This window comes from Phyllobates terribilis, unplaced genomic scaffold (genome assembly GCF_046119375.1).
Source record: "Phyllobates terribilis strain yellow unplaced genomic scaffold, ASM4611937v1 Scaffold_11__3_contigs__length_659146591, whole genome shotgun sequence".
NCBI classification, from domain to species: Eukaryota; Metazoa; Chordata; class Amphibia; order Anura; family Dendrobatidae; genus Phyllobates; species Phyllobates terribilis.
Genome location: NW_027362771.1, coordinates 567346531 through 567368258, shown reverse-complemented (window position 1 = coordinate 567368258; position 21728 = coordinate 567346531). Strand labels below are relative to the sequence as shown.

Here is a 21728-nt window from a genome sequence, read left to right as displayed (position 1 = left end):
GGGGAGTAGGGGGGATTCCCTAAAGAAGAATCTAAGCACTCAGCATTTTCTGTTGAGACTCTAATTACAATCCTCCCAATATAAATCTATGACTCCTCCCTGTAAAATGGAAGTGACCAACAGAAGTATGTGAGTAAAAGGAGTCTGGACTAAAACATTCTGAACAGCAGGGGTGCAGATGCAGGGCTGATATGATCTCTGAGAAGCGAACACTGGGCTGCACCAATGACAACAAAGCACAGCACAGCCTGGAGAGAATGGAATCTTCACGCTCTGAACGTTCCACAGCTAACAAGTAGCAGAGTGGCGCAGCGGAAGCGTGCTGGGCCCATAACCCAGAGGTCGATGGATCGAAACCATCCTCTGCTAGGTCAAGTTTTTTTTTTTTTTTTAATTGTAAATGCTGTTCATATAACTAAATTATAGTTTATGAAAACATAAATGAAAATAGTTTACTATTTTATAAATAATGATTGTGGATTCTTTGAACTCCATTTATGCATTTTAATCTTTTCTATGTAAAATGTTCTGTTCATGGACCTCTGAGGCAACGCATGGGCTACACAGAGATATATGCCATGTAATTACTGCACAAGCCTGTTCACACACAGTAATATTGTATATTATGTATTATGCATTTCTATGTGTTATTGAATTTTTTGGGCAATTATTTCTACTCATACCCCTCCCACACTCCATAGGGTTCGATTGAGATAAAATCCATTGTCATACCATTGTGATGTCATATAATATGATAGGCTTCTTAAATGGGTTGTCGGACAGTAAATTTTTTTTTTTCAGCTGTGGATTGATTACAAATAGGGTTGAGCGAGCATGCTCGACACTGCTTGGTACTCGCCCAAGCATCTCACTACTCGGGATGTTCGGCGAGCACCGAGCATTTTCGGGTTACTTGGGCGGGAGCTCGGCCCTGCACGTTTGGCGCTCTTTACAGAGCCAATGAACATGCAGGGATTCCAAGCCAGTCACTGTAATGCCGCAACCATGTTGCTTGTGGGCATTACAGTGATTGGCTGGCCGCACAGCGTCACCTCGAGTATTTAAAACCGGGCGCCGCCATCTTGGACACAGTCGCTCCGGATCAGACAGTGTAGGGACAGCGCTGCTGAGTTAGGGAGAGATTTATACTGCGAAATAGGTAGTGTAGGGTCTGTAAAGGCTGCCAGAACAAACAAACAGTACTTCTCAGGACTAATATCCATCCCAGATATCAGGCAGGCAGGCAGTCTGTATAGGAGATGCAGTGGTTATACCAGGGGTCTCAAACACGCGGGCCGCATGCGGCACCTCCGGCTGCTTCTTGCGGCCCACAGGCACAGACTCCGTAACTATCTCTCTCCAGCAGCCGCCGACATCAGCGCTGCAATGCAGTGTATTGCTGCGCAGAGGCCGGCTCTCTGCACAGCAATACCAGTGTCAGCCACCGGCCTATCAGAGGCCAGCAGCTAACCTCTGTGTGGCACCCTGCTGTTCACAGGGACCACAGGACCCAGGGTGCATAGACGGACTTCTCCACAAGAGGCCCTCACTACACACAAACACCTCCAGCCTTCCACCTCACACCACCAAAGGGAGCCCGTTAGGGACATATATATATGGAGGGTTGAGCCAGGCAGGTCAGATCAGTCAGACAGAGTCAGAGAGTCTGAGAGCGTGCTGACGCTGAGAGCAGGAAAACGCAGCGCGTCTGCTGCTGAGTTCTGAGGGCCCTGAGTGTGGCCGACGGCAAAGAGGAGAGGAGAGAGGAGTGTAGGGGGCAGAGGAGCATCATAGGCTCACCCCGAAGATACAAACTGGACACCGGGTCCGCGCCTACAGAGTCCTTTATAGTAGGGATCACCGGCATTCCAGGAGGACTACAAGTCCCTGGCCGACCTGAAGCTAGACCCATTACAGAACCAGGAACCACGAAGTCCCTGGCGACCAGGGATAGTGGTTGCCAGCAGAAGGTCCTACTACCGAGTGACAGGTGAAGGAACAGCACGACACATAAGCTAGGCCCAGTTGCAGGCTGGCCATGAGCATACAGAGAGGCAGACACGAACCAGGAGGCCTTATACCCGCTCACTGGGGAGAAGTCCTGAGGTGCACCCATCCTACTGAGTACCCTGGACTGTACCTGACATCCGCACCAGTAAAGGTATTGAAGCGAATCCCCTGTCTCTGTCAGTTACTCCTGCTGCGCCATCCGCCTGCACTACAAGCCCCAACATCACCACCCACCAAACTCCACACTGCCCCGGGGGCCCGCTCCACCTGTGGGGAGCAGAAACACCTCAGCTGCCATCCTATCACCCCCCGGAGGTCTGCAGCAGCGCTGGTAAACCTTACCAGGTACCACAGGTGGCGTCACAAACTATTTACTTTACTGTATTTTTATTTTCTATCCAAGTTACAATCCCCTTTTTGGGTGACCGCCCTGGGCCACGGACCGGGCCAGCCACTGTGACATATCCCCCCCCCCAGCATCCATAGACCCGGCTGCTGAGTACTCCATTGCCCCGGGGGCGCGTCATCTGCATCCCAGCGCAGCGGCGTATGACGTCACTGCCATGCGCAGATGTCAGCTGCTGGCCTCTGATAGGCCAGCACCTGACACTGGTATTGCTGTGCAGAGAGCCTGTCTCTGCGCAGCAATACTCTGCATTACAGCGCTGATGTCCGCGGCTGCTGGAGAGAGCCGCGATCGTTACGGGGTCTGTGCCTGTGGGCCACAGGTGCAGAAAGGACGTCGAGGGAACGGAGGACAGGTGAGAATCTTTTTTTTTTTTTCTCTGTCATGTGAAATACAGCACAGGGGACCTGTGCTCAGTATAGGGGGGGGGGGGCACTGTGTGCAGTATGGGGGGGGGACGGGGACCCTGAGCGCAGTATGGGCTGGGGGGGGACCCTGAGCGCAGTATGGGCTGGGGGGGGACCCTGAGCGCAGTATGGGCTGGGGGGGGACCCTGAGCGCAGTATGGACTGGGGGGGGACCCTGAGCGCAGTATGGACTGGGGGGGGGGACCCTGAGCGCAGTATGGGCTGGGGGGGACCCTGAGCGCAGTATGGGCTGGGGGGGGGACCCTGAGCGCAGTATGGGGGGACAGGGACCCTGAGCGCAGGATGGGGGGACGGGGACCCTGAGTGCAGTATGGGGGGACCGGAACAGGGACCCTGAGTGCAGTATGGGGGGATGGGGACGGGGTCCCTGAGCGCAGTATGGGGGAACGGGGACCCTGAGCGCAGTATGGGGGGGACGGGGACCCTGAGCGTAGTATGGGGGGGACGGGGACCCTGAGCGCAGTATGGGGGGGGGGACATGTCTGCAACATGGGGACCTGGATGGGGGACCATGTCTGCAATATGGGGGACCTGGATGGGAGACCATGTCTGCAATATGGGGGACCTGGATGGGAGACCATGTCTGCAATATGGGGGACCTGGATGGGAGACCGTGTCTGCAATATGGGGGACCTGGATGGGAGACCGTGTCTGCAATATGGGGGACCTGGAGGGGAGACCATGTCTGCAATATGGGGGACCTGGAGGGGAGACCATGTCTGCAATATGGGGGACCTGGAGGGGAGACCATGTCTACAAGATGAGGACCAGTTCAAAAGGTGTATAGAAAATAAAATGGTATCACTAAAAATGTCACTTTGTCATGCAAATAATGCGGCCCCCAAAATTAAATGTTATTCCGTGTGCGGCCCATATGCCCAGCTGAGTTTGAGACCCCTGGGTTATACCAACAAACACTGCATTACAGTCCTGTGTGCTGCTGCTGCTCAAATTGCTAGACTTAGCCCCAGGTCCCAGGGGCCAGGAAAAATCCTTTTTTTTTTTCATCTAAATCCTCTTTTTTTTTTCCCTCAGTCAGACTGTACAAATACCCGTCTTATTAACCTTTTGGTATTTCCCCCCTCAAAAAAAAAAAATGAGTGTGCCTGTGAGTGTTCAGACACAAATATATCTGTTTAAAAACTCTGGTTTCGGCCAGATAACTAGAACTGTGGTTTTGCAGTTCCACGGTTCAAATCTCTGTATTATCCACCTTTTGCCTTTTTTCCATAAAAAAAAGTGTTTCAGTGTCTCGCTGACTGTTCAGACACAAATATATCTGTTTAAAAGATTCTGGTGTAGGCCAGAGAAATAGAACTTTGGTTTTCCTCTTCCACGGTTCTAATCTCCTTTCTATTACGCTTTAGCCATTGATAGTGTGAGTGTAAGCTATTTTACTTCATTTACAATGGGCAAGGCGTGTGGCAAGGGATGTGGAACTGGACGTTCTGGTGATGGTGAGTGCAGAGGACAAGGCCGTGGCCAAGGTGAAAATGTGCCACAACCAACAGCCACATCTTCTCGCTTCCAGTTCTTGACCGAATTACTAGGGAAGCACACAACACCACTATTGCCAACTGATCAGTGTGAGCAGGTTATTAATTGGAGAGCAGATAATACTTCCAGTCACCTGTGCACCACCACCTCCGGTCTGTCTTCCACACGGTCAAGTCTTAGTAGCCGTGAGTCTCGACCACATACTCCTCCTCACCCTGATGCTCCATCCTCCCACCATGCCGAGTGTCGTCAGGCAGCAACTGATCCCACAATTGGACACTCTGAAGAGCTGTTCACTGGTCCATTTCCATATTTGGGCCCCTCACCTGCTCCGCTTGGAGTGGTGGAAGAGGAGATCCCATGTAGCGATGGCCAAATATTTGAACAGCCATGGCCACAGGAAGGCGACGCTGGCAATTTGTCACAAGAGGTGGACGATTACGAGACACAATTGCCACAAAGTGAGCAGGAGGACCGTGGTGCAGAAGTGGAAGAGGAGGAGGTGGTGGATGATCTAGTAACTGACCCAACGTGGCAGGAGGACACGCAGAGCGAGGCCAGCAGCACACAGGGGGAGGGAGGCAGAGTACCCCAACAAGCAGGAAGAAGCAGTGGTGGCCGCAGACAAAAGGCAGGCAACCGCTCCCCGTAACACCAACACGAGGGACGTTGCCAGTACAACCGGTAGGTCTTCCAGAGTCTGGAATTTTTTTAAATACTCTGCTGATAACCCCAAAAAGGCCATTTGTACCACCTGCCATGCCAGCATCAGCAGGGGTGACAAAACTACCAGCCTGACCACCATCAGCATGATCAGGCACATGTCAGCAAAGCACCCAACTTTTTGGGGCAAACCCCAGGTTCCACGACCAGTGTCAGCGGGTATCACCACTGCTTCTTCCGCTGTTGTGCATGTAAGAGAACCCCCTGTTGTGCATGCAAGGCAATCCCCTGTCCATACTGCATGCAAAAATGCCCCTTCCTCAGTCTTCACTTGTTATGGCAGTTTATCAAGAAACAGCATCAACGTCCACGTCCATGTCCCACCGCAGCGTTCAATTGTCCATATCCCAGACCTTTGAACGAAAGCGCAAATACGCAGCCAACACCCCACAGACCACAGTCCTAAATTCCCACATTTCACGACTGCTTGCGTTGGAAATGCTGCCTTTTAGGCTGGTGGAGACAGAATCCTTCCGCAACCTTATGGCGGTGGCCGTCCCTCAGTACTCTGTCCCCAGCCGACACTATTTTGCCTGGTGTGCCATCCCCGCACTACACAAGCACGTGTCCCAAAACATCTGCCGTGCCCTCAACAACGCAGTTACTGGGAGAGGAGGAGAGCATGGTCAGTCGTCATCTTGGTGAGGACACGGAAGTCTAGCCTGTTATCAGTCTGGCACGTATGGCTGACTTTATGTTACGCTGCCTTAACCGTGACCCTCGCATTGTCAAAATGTTGGGTGACAGTCATTACTAGTTGGTGACACTTTTAGACCCCCGCTACAAGGAGAACTTTCACTCTCTTATTCCTGAGGTGGAGAGGACTACAAAAATGGGGCAGTACCAGAAGGCCCTTGCTGCAGAACTGTTAAAAAAAATTCCCATCTGAACACGCTAGCGGCAGAGGTCACAGTTCGTTGCGCAACCAAGGTGTACAGGCGAGAGAGACGCAACTCCAATCCAGCAGAGGCAGGGAAACACTGTCAACGTTCTGGGACAGTTTTCTGAGACCCGCCCAGCTTACAGGCCCTGAGGCACGGGGTACTCTCACAAGGAGTGGAAAGTTTCAAAAGATGGTGAGGGAGTACCTTCCCAACTGTACTAGCATCCTCCGTGATTCCTCTGTGCCTTTTAATTATTGGGTATCCAAGCTGGACACTTGGAATGAACTCGCTCTGTACGCCTTGGAGGTCCTGGCCTATCCTGCCGCTAGCGTGTTATCGGAGCGTGTTTTTAGTGCCGCTGGTGGAATTATAACTGACAAGCGCACTCGCCTGTCAACTGACATTGCTGACAAGCTGACCCTTCTCAAAATGAACAAGGGCTGGATTGGGCCAGACTTCTCATCACCACCAAATGACAGCAGAGTAACAAAGTCAAATCCATTGTGTTATTTCGGGAGGTATTCCCATGCACTGCTTCACACCCAGACATGGGTATACGCTTCCTTATTTCGGCTGTTTTATGCTCTTCTTCTTATCTTCAGTCTCCACCACCACTATACCACCAGGGTGACCATGGTCCGTGTTGAGCAAGTTCCTCCGTCCTAATTTTTGGCAGCTTTTGCTTGGAAGGCATAGGCAAAGACTATGGGAGACCCACTCCCCAATAATGGGAATAATGTTTTTAATATGCTGTACTGCATGGTTCTTGTAAGGGGCATTAAAATAGTCTTGTTAAGCTACTGTGACCTCCATGTCTCTTCCAAGGGGCATTGATATTGTCTTTTTATTCCACTGGGACCTCCACCACTCTTCCAAGGGGCATTAAACCCATCTTGTTAAGCTACTGTGACCTCCACGTCTCTTCCAAGGGGCATTAAAACCATCTTGTAAAACCACTCTGAACTCCACAGCTCTTCCAAGGGGCATTGAAATGTTGATTTTAATTACCTCTAGCCTCCACGATTCTTCCAACGGGCATTGCATTTCCTCCTAATTTTAGTCAGCTTTTGCTTTTCAATGCATAGGCGAACACGAAGGGAGACTCACTCCCCAATAATGGGTAGAAGGTTTTTAATACGCTGTTATCCACGTCTGTTTCAAGGGGCATTGCAGTTCCTCATAATTTTTGGAAAGCCTTCCATTCACTGCTTAGGCCAACAGTGTACAGGAGACCCAATTGCTATAAATGGAAAAAAACTGTTTAGTTAAGGCCCTCTGAACTCCATGTCACTTCCAAGGGGCATTGGAGTGCCTCAAAATTTTTGGTAGGCATTGCACTCACTGTATGCCCTATAACTGTGTAGCTGAACCGCTCCTTTTGGTACAGAAACATATCTTACAAGACATGTGTGGTTGACTGGCCTGATATTTATGTGAATGGTCCCTGTTCCTCCTGCTCTTAATCCTTTGCCACCACCTCATCCATCATTCATCACCTGAAGCTTTGTTTTAACGGGGGTCATAGAACTGGGATAGTAGCAGGAAAACATCCAGCAATACTCGGAGGAGGTAGGATATGCACCAAAACGCTGACCACCTCAGGCCTAGCCGCTACTACATACAAGCGCTTGCATTCCAAGGAACAGAAAGCTAAGGAGATGGATGGCCTCATGATCAAGAATAATTTACTCGTTGTGTAGGAGGCCGACCACTGCTGCTGTCTACCTTCTGAACTTTGTGTTGAAGCCTGATTGACCCAGGACCCGCAATCCTCGATGTCTGGAGGACGTGTTGCATCCCAGTGTCCAACTGTGTCCCGGCTTCCACAATATTAACCCAGTGTGAAGGCGTCAGTGAGATGGACCATCCCTGGCCACATTCACTTGTCCACGTGTTTGTGGTTAGGCTGTCCTTCCCACTAAATGCACTGGGCAGGGCACAGGTAATGTTTTGGTATGCGCGCTTGGGTATAAGGTGCACCAGGACAAATCGGGGTGGCTGGGGATCTTTTATGGACACCCGGCCGCCCCCAGGCGGCTGGGGACCGTGTGTTGGCACCCGGCCGCGGGGCAGCTGGGGACCGAGTATGGATACCAGGCCACCGACGCAGCCATGACGTGGTGGCCAGATTCCGCCTCCACAGGCCTAAAAGTCCCAATTTCAAGTGCAAGCAAGCAGTATGGTATTGCAGCCTGGGGGTGGGTGGGTGGCAGGCTGCATACTTGAATGGGGGAGGTACAATTGAACACTTGCCCTGGGACAAGGACTTGAACGGGGATAGTTGCAAGTCTGCAATGACAGGTGCAGGGCGGGAGGCATCTTCACATGTGCCATGAACAGGGGGTTGGCGTGCACACACTACAGCGGAATAGGCTGTCCTTCCCACTAAATGCACTGGGGAGGGCACAGGTGATGTTTTGGTATGCGCGCTTGTGTATAAGGCGCACTGGGACAAGTAGGGGCGGCTTGGGACCGAGTATGGACACCAGGCCGCCGACGCAGCCATGACATGGTGGCCGGCGTCTGCCTCCACAAGCCTAAAAGGCCTCATTTCAAGTGCAAGCAAGCTAGCAGTATGGTATTGCAGCCTGGGGGTGGGTGGGTGGCAGGCTGCACACTTACGCTTGCATTCCAAGAAAACAAAGCAGATGCTAACTTCTATCATCATCATGCTCCTCACCTTGGCACTCTCAACTCCCCTGATGGAGAAGCCAGGGCCCACCGGAGGATTCTCTGGTTGTCTGGTGGGCTCGTCCAATGCTGCCCTAAAGCAGGCCAGGCTAAGAAAAGTGTGGGGAAGGTTCCCGGGACAAATAGTGGCGGTTGGGGACTGAGTATGGAGACCTTGCCACCGATGCAGCCATGAGGTAGTGGCCAGCTTTGGCCTCCTCCAAACTAAAAGGCCCCATTTCAAGTGCAAGCTAGCAGTATGATATTGCAGCCTGCGGGTGGGTGGGTGGTTGGCCGCATATTTGCGCTTGCATTGCAAGGAATGGGGGAGGTACAATTGAACACTGCCCTGGGACAAGGACTTGCACGGGGATAGTTGCAAGTCTGCATCTTCTGATGCGGCAAGGATCACTTCTGATGGGCACACTTTTAGGCAGTGACCTGGGTGTCAGACTTGCTTCCAGGGGTCTTCCCCATGCTGTTCCCATGTCTTTTCAGCACTGTATGCATGTGTCACACAGCACATGGCCAGATAAGGTTGTAAAATGTTAAAATGACATTTCCCGGTGAATGCATTTGTCACGGTTGAAAGCAATACAAAAGTGCAAAAACGCATAAAAAATGCTACTTGTGAACATAGCCCAAGGTGTGGAGGAGTATTTTTGCTTTTGGTTATTTAGGCTATGTGCCCACGATGCAGAAATACTCTGGATTTTTCCTGAGCGTTTCTGCATCTCCCCTGGCAGAAAAAATGCATGCGGATTGTACATGCGTTTTTCCTGCCAGGGACATGCGGATGTGAAGTGTTCTTCACATGCATTTCCGCATGCGGGTTGACAAGCGCTTTCCAAGTGACTTTAGCATTACTTGGAAAGTGCTTGTCAACTTGGTCACACTATATAAATCTATACTTACCTTCCGATGGCCCCCGCAGTCTTGCTTCGCTGCGTCCTGGCTGCCGGCAGATCGCGGTACACTGAAGGACCTGGTGAAATCAGCATCGCGTGACAGTCACATGACTATGACGTCAGCGCAGGTCCTTCAGTCCATCGCTAGCTGCCGGCATGGGAGGACGAGCGCACCGGGGGCTATCAGAAGATAAGTATAATGTTTATTTTTTATTTTATTCTTTTTTTCACAGGTTCTATGGTACCCGGGTCCGGAGGAGAGTCTCCTCTGCTCCACACCTGGGTACCATCCGCACATTGGAACGCATGGAATGCGCATCTACATATACAGTGATGCGGAATCCATGCGTTCCAATGCAAGTCAATGGCGGCGAAAACGCAGCGCTTCCGCAAAATAATTGGTAGTGCTGCGTTTTTTTCCGCAATGATAATCCGCAGTGGAAATTTCCGCAGCATGTGCACAGCACATGCAGATTATCATTGGGGAACATGGCAGGCCTTCTACCATGCGTTTAAGCATTTCTGCAGCGTTTTTGCCACTGCGGAAACGCTTAAAAAAACACATCGTGGGCACACAGCCTTATTTTACCTTATACATAAGTCTTTACCCTGGAAAGGATGTTCCTTAACATATTTCACAGGAAAACAGTTTCAGTTTAGTTTTTGAACGTTTTATTGTGAGCCCGTAAAAGTGTCTTAATACCTCTGACCACGTTGTTGACAGCAGTGACCTGGGGGTCAGAAATGCTTCCTGGGGCGATCCCCATGCTGTCCCCATGTCATTTGAGCACTGTCACTATCATTTTGGGAACTTTTAGGCTTTCTACAGACTGCCGGGGGTGCCACTGCAAAAATGCTCGGGTCTCCCATAGACTAACATTGGGCTCGTTGCTCGGGTCGAGCACCCGAGTATCACGGTGAGTTCGGCTCGAGCTTCGAGCACCCGAGCATTTTAGTGCTCACTCAACACTAATTACAAATAATAAATTGAGGGATTCTCACCTGTTAAGAGTCCCCATGTCAATCTAGTATAGACCGCTCAGGAGGTCTCCACCAGCTGCAAAAGTGGTGTCTGCACCGCCTGTGATTGGAAGAACATTAGATGAGGTGCTCTTCTAGTCACCCCCCAGCCCTCCCCAGTGAAGTACATGCCGTCTCCAGTGATATGTATGCCCACAGCCTCCTCAGTGTTGCACATGCCTCTCAACTCTCCCCATTGAAGTCTATGCCCTCCAGCCCTCACCAGTGAAGTCTACACCCCGCAGCCTTCACCAGAGGACCCTTGGCGCGGGTTGCGAGCTTGTGTATTTTGGCCAAAATATCGACCAATACTTCGTTATGTATTTATCTTATACATTATTTTTCATCTTTTAATTGCACATTTTTCATTTTTTGCACGATGCAGCCAGGCCCTTTATTGTTGCATCTGTCCTGTGGAGTGCATGTATATAGTGCCGGGCAGCTACTGGTAGCGCTGTTCCCAGGCGCAGTGTGCTGAACGCTGCCCTTATCATGGTTCCCTTCCGGCGCTGTGATCAGCACCAGCAGGGACCATGATGAGGGTAGTGGAAGTCTACCCCATGTCCCCACCTGTAAAAATAAGAATAAAATAATAAAATCCATATATTCACCTCTCCTAGGTGTCGCCCACTGTAATCCATGCGACCGCTGCTGCCGAGAAGCTGGGGAGAATGAGTGACAGGACACCACTCCTGCGCTACAGATCCAGAGCAACTCATTCTTCCCCAGCAGAGGTCGCTTGGATTACAACAGGGGACACCTAGGAGAGGAGTATATGGATTTTATTATTTTATTCTTATTTTTACAGGTGGGGACATAATGGTCCCTGCTGGTGGTGATCACAGCACTGGCAGGGAACCATGATGAGGGCAGCGTTCAGCACCGGCGCCTGGGATCAGCGCCATTCCCAGGCGCCAATACGTGTCGCACGGATGACACACGGATGTCATCCATGTGGTACGTTTTGCGGACCGTATGTCCACAAAAAAAAATGGACTTGTCTCAGTGTGGAGCAGACGGACACATGGTCTGTGACAACACACTGAGGTGTGCACAGAAATGAATGGGTCTGCATGTTTCAGTGTCTCTGGTACGTGTGGAAACTGTCACCACTCGTACCGGAGATACTGACATGTGAAAGAGCCCTAAGGCTGTTTTTTTTGTCTGTGATGATGATGTCTATGCCCGCTAGCCTCCCCAGTAATATCTATGTTCCCAGTCCTCCCCAGTGATGTCTATGCCTCCCAGCCCTTCCCAGTGACGTATATGCCTCTCAACCTTCCCCAGTGATGTCTATGTCCCCCAGCCCTCCCCAGTGATGTATATGCTCCCAGCCCTGCACAGTGATGTCTATGCCTCACAGGCTCCCCAGTGATGTATATGCCCCCCAGCCAGGGCCGGACTAGCCATCTGACAAATGCTAGAAGGGCCTATCTGTTTGTGGGCTGCCTTATCTGCTATGTTGTTAACAGAATCAGCATCCTCAAATCGCTTATACTGTTAACAGTTGTGACAGAGCACAAAGTCGCTGGCTCCATCACTTACTCCAGCAGGCCGTGGGCGTCCCTTCTGTCTGCAGCCTGCTGGAGGCCTGCACCAAGGAGGGAACATCAGAGGTGCAATGACATCACTGCATCCCGCCACCAACATCCACTGCGAGAATGGATAGAAGAGGAGATAGATGCTGCAGAGGATGAGGAGTGTGGATTAGGCGAGTATAGTTTTTTTTTTTTTTTGGGGGGGGGGGGCTGTGGGGTACCATCAGACTATATATGGCTCTGTGAGTTGAATAATCATAGTATATCCATACTATATAGTGTACTGTTGGGGAGACCATCATACTACATAGGGGGCTGTTAGTGGGACCATCATACTACGAGGGTCAGTCAATAAGTAATGCCTCCTATTTTTTTTTTTCTCCTTAAATAAGGTAGTTATGTTAAATATTCGAATTTGGCACAATTCCTCAAACCTTCTTCTCGAATCCACAGCAATTGCAACTTCCTGCACCAACAGGTGGCAGGACTATATCAGTTTGTAAAATGGCTGACATCGATGTTCGTATTAGACAACGTTCTGTGATTGAATTCTTGCATGCAGAAGGTGAAACGCCCATTCGAATTCATGAGAGACTGAAAAATGTGTAAGGTGATGCAACAGTGGATGTTAGTACTGTTAGATGATGGGTTCGTCGCTGTAACACAGCTGAAGGGCCATCACCGTTGGCTGACAAAATGCGGAGTGGCAGGCCAGTAACCGCAGTGACTCCAAGCAACATTCAGCGAGTCGATGACATCATTCGTGGTGACCGCCGGGTGACTGCAGATGAATAGTGTGGCATTATCTGCCTCAGTAAAGGCAGTGTGATGAAAATTATTGGACAACTGGGATACAGAAAAGTTTGTGCATGGTGGGTCCCAAGAATGCTTTTTACCATGCTGGAATACATGCCCTTGTTAAAAGGTGGACCAAGACTGTGGAAATGGATGGAGATTATATTGAAAAGTGACAAATTAATCGTTAATGTTGTCGTTTTCAACCTTTGTAATTGCATTTGAATTTCTTGCCAATTAAAAGGAGAAAAAAAAAGGAGGCATTACTTATTGACTGACCCTCGTATATGGGGGACTGTGAGGTGGACAGTCTTACTATATAGGGGGCTATGAGGTGAACTATCATGCTATATGGGGGGTTGTTGGGGGGTACCATCATACTATGTAGGGGCTGTGTGGTGTACCATCATAATATATAAGGAACTGTGGAGTGGACCACCATACTATATGGGGGTGTTGGAGGACCATCATATTATCTAGGGGGCTGTTGGAGGGACCATCATACTATATGGGGGGTTGTGAGGTGGACCATCATATTATATAGGGGGTTGTGAGGCGGACCATCATACAGTATTGGTGTTAAGGGGGATCTATCATACTGTGTGGAGTGCCTGTGGGGGACCATTTTACTGTGTAGGGTGGTTGTGGTGGACATCATACTGTGTAGGGGGGCTGTGGTGGACATTATACTGTGTGGAGGTCTATGGGGTGCATTATACTATGTTGGGGACTGTGGTGATTATCATAGTGTATGGGATGGTTATGAGGGACATCATACTGTATGGTGGCTGTAGGCTAATCATACTGTACGGGGGCTTTGGTGGACATCACACTTTATATAGGGGCCTATGGTGGACATCATACTGTATGAGGGTCTGTGGTGCCTCCCATACGGTATATTGGGGGCTGTCGTGGATACCATACTGTATGGGAGGTTGTGGTGACAATCTTACTGTGCGGGGTGCCGTGGGGTACCATACTTTGTGTAAGGTTTGTGGGCTGTAGCGTAGCTACCAAGGGGGCAGAGGGGGTGGTGCAACTGTATGGGTGTGTGCAGCATGCTGATAGAGTTACACTCTGGGGCAGAGCAGGGAGACTCGATGTTCCTGCACTGCCAGGCAGCGGCTATTGGGCCCTTGAGCAAGAGGGGGTCCCTGGTACCAACATCAGTCACCCCAAATACAGTGATGAGAGAGGAAGCATGATGTCATGACATCATCACTTGACGCCCGCTGTCCTGAGATGTGCGGGAGCTTAGAGCAGTGCGGGGAATGAGGAGGAGAGGGGTGAGTATTGTATGCTATTTATTTTTTTTATAGGGATGCATCATACTATATAGACTGCCTATAGGGGTGCATCATACTATATAGACTTCCTATAGGGGTGCATCATACTATATACTCTGCCTATAGGGATGCATCATAATATATAAACTGCCTATGGGGGTGCATTATACTATAGACTGCCTATGGGGGTGCATTATGCTATAGACTGCCTATGGGGGTGCATTATGCTATAGACTCTGCCTATTGGGAGTACATTATACTATAAACCGCCTATGGGGGTGCATTTTACTATATAGAGTCTGCCTATGCGGGTGCATTATACACTATATGGAGGCCTATGGGGTGCATTATACTGTATAGAGTCTGCCCATAGGGAGTGTATTATACTATAGAGGCCTATGGGGAGTGTATTATATTATATTGGCGCTATCTGGTGCATTATACTATATGTAGTCTATTTAGGGGGCCATCATACAGCGGGGAGATAATGTGGGGTCTTTGTATAGGCTGTGGGCTATCATACAATGTTGGAGCCATCAGTTTGGAAGCTACTAAGTGGTCAATATACTGTGTGGGGGTACTATACAGCGAGGGGGCATTATACTATGTATAGGAGAGCATCATACTGTGTATAGGGGAGCTGTACAGGGGGAGAATCAGAACATTATTAAATGTTAAATGGGAACTTATTGTTATAGGGGAGCTCAGGTTATTGTGACTGTCAAAGGGGCACACAAAGGGCACTATTACTTTATAGGGGGCAAAATGTGGGCTTTGTTTTCTAGGGCACTTGGACACGGCATTACTTTATTCTAGAGGGTTGTTTTACCATTTAGAGGGCACACAGCAGGTACAGTAATAATAATAATTTTTATTTATATAGCGCTAACATATTCCGCAGCACTTTACAATTAAGCGGGGACATGTACAGACAATAAATTCAATACAATTTAAGACAGTTTAAACAGTTACATTAGGAGTGAGGTCCCTGCTCGCAAGCTTACAATCTACAAGGGACAAATACAGCAACAGAGGCTCAGTATTGGGGAATCAGCAGGATGAGGCGTTTGTGCAGGTTGGGAATAGATGTGGATGTGCCTGAAATGTAAGGAGTCAAATGTGTCTTTGTTGTAATCTCTGTAGACGAGTCCTGCATGGAGAAGTTGTCGTGTCGGTCTGGGCCAGATGGAAAATACGGGAAAAGTGAACGATTTCATCAGAAAGAACGTCAACTGTCAGGTACTTTATATAACTGTACTTTAATCTCTTTAGTGTTCTGCAGGACTGGTATCTACCACTATATGGTCACCATATAGCAGTAATATAGTAATATCAGTGTTGGTCTTTGTATAGAGATTTTTTTTAGTAACAGCATGGTAATTTGCTGAGGTTCTCCTATATCCTTTATTAGGGTGCGCCACCATAGCTGTAATCAGGGTTACATGGTTAGGGGCCCACTCAGAAGTTTCGCCCCCCCCCCCCGAACCAAAACCCTAGTTACGCCTCTGTTTGTGGGGCAAACATACTGTGTGGGGTCATCATACTTTGTGGGGACATAATTCTCTATGGGGGTCATGAAAGGGGTATCAAAGTGAGTGAGATAAAGTGAGACCACTTAGGGCTTCAGTAAGGGCAAAATAACTGTCCAAGTGCTGCAATACATTTCCTTCTCCGTTTCTTAAAAAGTTGGGAGATATGCTCTTCTTTGACTGTGACGTGATAGGACTATTTCTATTGGGCGCCTGTTATTTCTATGTAAGCCCCTTGCTCAAGAGCATTATTACAATAAATAGGCACTGAGGGTGATTATTATAAGGAGGCACAATAGAGGATTGTTATCATGTTTATGGGAAGCAAGGAGTCACTATTATTATTATTGATTTAAGAAAGGACAGGGGATATTTTTATTGTTATCTAGGGTCATTATTATAAGAGGTCAAGGGGAGCATTATTAAAAGAGGCACAGGGGAATTATCAAAAGTTGTTGTTTGTGTAGAGGTGGGGGAATGTGAGGAGGGTCCTGGAAGATCAGTAAAGTGAAGATGTCTGTATGTTACATTTTACAGGGACGAGTTATGGATTGAAGAAGAGGTCATAGTGGTCTGGATCAAATGCAAAGGAAAAGGGAACATGAATGACAAAAATCAGCGAGAATGTCACTGATGACGACCTGCACAATATACACATATATGGTCTGCAGAGCACTGGTGTAAAACTGATATTAACATTATATAGGCACTGTATGGTGGTAATATCAGTCTTAGTACAGTGTTTTTGTTTAAAGTAGTTGTCTAAATTTGAAGATAAAGTCTGCAGTGATTGCAAACTTCTAAATCCTCACAAAGCTCGCGTTCTGTGAGAATTCTCTGGTGCCGGTGCTGGGAGTGGCGTAACTTGAACAGCATGAGCCCCAAAGCAAAAGCTCTAACGGGGCCCTCAATTACTGCAAGTTTTTAATAACATTGGTCTTTTCATATAAGCCAAAGGGAATTTTGGGGCCCCCTAGGCTCCAGGGCTCGGGTGCGATTACAACCCTTGCACATACTGTAGTTATGCCCCTGATCATGTCACTGCAAGTATGCGATATGACTGTCAGACGTGCCTGGCCTCGCTCAATACAAGTGAAATTAGCAAAGTCGAGTACAATTAGACAGAAGGTGTGAAAATCGCACCCTTGTGGTCACATGATAACCACTCCCAATGCCCAACTTTAACCTCAACCCCTTTAACAATCAGTATGGTGGCATTATGCACACTGGATATGCTGGGAATATTTGGTTATGGTTTGTTGGTATTTGCCTGTAATATTGCAATATTGTTATTATTTTGATATATAATTATTTAATATTATATAGTGGTATTACTAGAAATAATGGGTCTGTGTGATTTCAAATGCCAAGGCTGAATTTCAGTCCCAGTCTGTCCCTGCCCCCAGCCCTCACCAATGATGTCTATGCCCTCCAGCTCTCACCAGTGATGTCTATGCCTTCTAGCTCTCACCAGTGATGTCTATACACCCCAGCCCTCCCCAGTAATGTCTATGCCCCCTAGCCTCCCAGTAATATCTATTCCCTCCAGGCCTACAAATTGATATCTATGCCTCCAAGCCCTTCCCAGTCATGTATATGCCTCCCAGCCTTCCCAAGTGATGTATATGCCTCCCCAGTGATGTCTATGCCCCCCAGCCCTCCCCAGTGATGTCTATGCCCTCCAGCCCTCCCCAGTGATGTCTATGCCCTCCAGCCCTCACCAGTGATGTCTATGCCCCCCAGCCCTCACCAGTGATGTCTATGCCCCCCAGCCCTCACCAGTGATGTCTATGCCCCCCAGCCCTCACCAGTGATGCCTATGCCCTCCAGCTAGTGATGTGTCGGTCGCTAACGATCCGACACAAAGAGTCAGCTCCCTGCTGTGACTGATGGGAGCCGGCACCCCAATGAGAGCCACTAACTTCTTTGAATGGCTCTCACTGAGTGTAAAATTCTGGTGTTCGGAGGTTGTAACTCCACCCACCCGAACCAAACCCTGCCCACACTTTAATTTAATTGGCTAATCGTGAGTGGGCAGAGTTTGACTGTGGGTGGGCGGAGTTTTGCGGCATCAACTTCATATATATTAATGGGTATGTCCAGTACTTTAGATTACACCCCCCAATGTATCCCCCCGGGGCCCCTAAGAATTTTTGTAGTTGGCTTACGTTGCAGATAGCGCCGCTCACAGGCAGTATCACTGGCCGCTCACAGGCATCACGTGACCCCCGGCAGCAGCCGGCTCTGACATCCGCTGATGTCACGACAAGTGCTGGCAGCAGCCGGGGGTCTCTGTCTTCCTGGTTCCACGGTGGATGCCAGGCTGTGGGCAGGGTTTCCCACCCGTTTCACACCCGGCATCCACCGCATGCTCTGCCTCTGTGGATGTGGATGCTGGGGGTGCGACGCGGAGGGGGGGGGTAACCCCACCCACAACCCAGCAGCGACCGCAGGGACCCCAGCGCTGAGTCACACCTCACTTGACATCAAAGCGGGGTCACGTGACGCCTGTGAGCGGCCACCGATAGCGCCACTCACAGACAGAAAAAGCAACGTAAGGTATTTTCAAAAATCCTTTGGGGCCCCACGGGGATACATTAAGGCGGTAATATAAAGTAATGGACAACTTCTTTAAATATGTGTTCACCTGTGGTGAACACATATTTAATAGGGATCCATTTAGGATCCAAAAGAGCCAGCTCTTTTTGGTGAGCGGAGCCAGAAGAGCCAGATCACCAAATAGAGCCTGACTGCCCATCACTACCTCCAGCCCTCCCCAGTGATATCTATACACCCCAGCCCTCCCCTTTGAGGTATATGCCCCCTAGCCTCCCCAGTAATATCTATGATCTCCAGCCCTCCCCAGTGATGTCTATGCCCCCATCCTTCCCCAGTGATGTAGATGCCTCCCAGCCCTCTACAGTGATGTATATGCCTGTATATGCCTCCCAGCCATCCCCAGTGATGTCTATGACTACAAGCCCTCTCCAGTGATATCCATGCCTCCCCAGCGATGTATATGCTCTCCAGCCCTTCTCGGTGATGTATATGACCCCAGCGCCTTCTGTGATGTATGTTCCCCAGCATCTCCTGTGATGTATATACTGCACTCCCAGTGTCCCCTGTGATGTATATACAGCAGTCCCGTATAAAATAGAAAAGCAGCAGCAATATATTGTATTCGAGGTCAAAATACATGAATACATAGGAAATATTAAATCTAGCCTAATTTGTCACTTAATGAAATATACTTACAAAATTAAGTTTTTTTGCGCATAATTTGGCCAATTCATGTGTGCCCATCAACCACGACAAGGTAACCTCCGTCTGATGGGTAACCACTAGTGTTGTGCGAGCATGCTCGACGCTGCTCGTTACTCGCCCGAGCATCACGCTACTCGGGATGTTCGGCGAGCACCGAGCATTTCCGGGTTACTCGGGCGGGAGGTTGGGTCTCCGCCCTGCACATTTGGCGCTGTTTACAGAGCCAATGAACATGCAGGGATTGCCAGCCAGTCACTGTAATGCCGCAGCCATGTTGTTTGTGGGCATTACAGTGATTGGCTGGCCGCACAGCGTCACCTCGAGTATTTAAAACCGGGCGCTGCCATCTTGGACACAGTCGCTCCGGATCAGCCAGTGTAGGGTCAGCGCTGCGGAGTTAGGGAGAGATATATAGTGCGAAATAGGTAGTGTAGGGTCTCTAAAGGCTGCCAAATCAAACAAACAGTCCTTCTCAGGACTAATATCCATCCCAGATATCAGGCAGGCAGGCAGGCTGTATAGGAGACTCAAGGGTTATACCAGCAAACGCTGCATTACAGTCCTGTGTGCTCCTGTTTGTCAAATTGCTAGACTTATCACCCCGGTCTCAGGAGCCAGGAAAAATTATTATTTTTTCATCTAAATCCTGTTTTGTTTTTTCCTCAGTCAGACTGTACAAATACCCGTCTTTTTAACCTTTTGGTATTTTTTCCCCCTCCTAAAAAAAATTGAGTGTGTCTGTGACTGTTCAGACACCAATATATCTGTTTAAAAGAGTCTGGTGTAGGCCACATAACTATAACTGTGGTTTTGCAGTTCCACGGGTCAAATCTCTGTATTTTCCCGTTTTTTGGCATTTTTTGCCGTAAAAAAAAAAAAACAGTAATAGTGTCTCCCTGACTGGTCAGACACCAATATATCTGTTTAAAAGAGTCTGGGGTAGGCCCGAGAAATAGAACTGTGGATTTCCTTTTCCACGGTTCTAATCTCCTTTTTATTACCCTTTTTCCATTGATAGTGCGAGTGTCAGCTATTTTACTACATTTACAATGGGCAAGGCTCGTGGCAAGGGACGTGGAACTGGACGTTCTGGTGATGGTGCGTGTAGAGGACGGGGCAGTGGCCAAGGTGAAAATGTACCACAACCAACAGCCACATCTTCTCGCTCCCACTTCTTGACTGAATTACTAGGGAAGCACACTACAATACCAGTATTGCGAACTGATCAGTGTGAACAGGTTATTAATTGGATAGCAGATAATACTTCCAGTCACCTGGGCACCACCACCTCCGGTCTGTCTTCCACACGGTCAAGTTTTAGTAGCCGTGAGTCTCGACCGCATACTCCTCCTCACCCTGATGCTTCTTCCTCCCACCATGCCGAGTGTCGTCAGACAGCAACTGATCCCACACTTGGACACTCTGAAGAGCTGTTCACTGGTTTATTTCCATTTTTGTGCCCCTCGCCTGCTCCGCTTGAAGTGGTGGAAGAGGAGATCCCATGTAGCGATGCCCAAATATTTGAACAGCCACGGCCAGAGGAAGTCGACGCTGGCAATTTTTCACAAGAGATGGACGATGACGAGATACAATTGCCACGAAGTGAGGAGGAGGATCGTGGTGCGCAAGTGGAAGAGGAGGAGGTGGTGGATGATCTAGTAACTGACCCAACGTGGCAGGAGGACACGCAGAGCGAGGCCAGCAGCACACAGGGGGAGGGAGGCAGAGTACCCCAACAGGCAGGAAGAAGCAGTGTGGGGGCTGCACACAGAAGGCGGGCAACAGTTCCCCGTAACACCAACACGAGGGACGTTGCCAGTACAACCGGTACGTCTTCCAGAGTCTAGAATTTTTTTAAAGACTCTGCTGATAACCCCAAAAAGGCCATTTGTACCATCTGCCAGGCCAGCATCAGCAGGGGTGACAAAACTACCAGCCTGACCACCACCAGCATGATCAGGCACATGTCAGCAAAGCACCCGACTTTGTGGGGCGAACCCCAGGGTCCACGACCAGTGTCAGCGTGTGTCACCAATGCTTTTTCCGCTGTTGTGCGTGTAACAGAACTCCCTGTTGTGCATGCAAGGCAATCCCCTGTCCATACTGCATGCAAAGATGCCCCCTCCTCTCAGTCTTCACTAGTTATGGCAGTTTCTCAAGAAACAGCATCAACGTCCACGTCCATGTCCCACCGCAGCGTTCAATTGTCCATATCCCAGAGCTTTGAACAAAAGCGCAAATTCGTAGCCAAATCCCCACAGGCCACAGTCCTAAATTCGCACATTTCACGACTGCTTGCGTTGGAAATGCTGCCTTTTAGGCTGGTGGAGATGGAATCCTTCCGCAACCTTATGGCGGTGGCTGTCCCTCGGTACTCGGTCCCCAGCCGACACTATTTTGCCCGGTGTGCCATCCCCGCACTACACAAACACGTGTCCCAAAACATCTGCCGTGCCCTCAACAACGCTGTTACTGGTAGAGTCCACCTGACAACAGACAGGTGGACAAGTGCTTGTGGCCAGGGACGGTACATCTCCCTGATGGCACACTGGGTAAACATAGTGGAAGACGGCAACCAGTCGGACCTTGGGACGGAACACATCCTCCCCACACCGAAGATTGTGGGCCCTATGTCAGTCAGAGTTGCCCCCACAGTGTACAGCTCCTGCGCATCATCCTCCTCCTTATGTTCAGCCTCCATCTCAGATATCACCACATCAGTTACAAGCTGGAAGCACTGAAGTACTGCCTCAGCCAAGCGGCAACAGTC

The 21728-nt window shown here is 49.4% G+C and overlaps 1 long non-coding RNA gene across 1 annotated transcript; it reads left to right on the top strand.

Annotated features, from left to right (window-relative positions):
* The first annotated feature begins 31 nt into the window (after nucleotides 1-31).
* LOC141166934 (uncharacterized) lies at nucleotides 32-16532 on the top strand. The gene is made up of 3 exons (XR_012251360.1): nucleotides 32-370; nucleotides 15309-15404; nucleotides 16232-16532. It is a non-coding gene; the product is annotated as an uncharacterized lncRNA (long non-coding RNA).
* Nucleotides 16533-21728: the final 5196 nt, after the last annotated feature.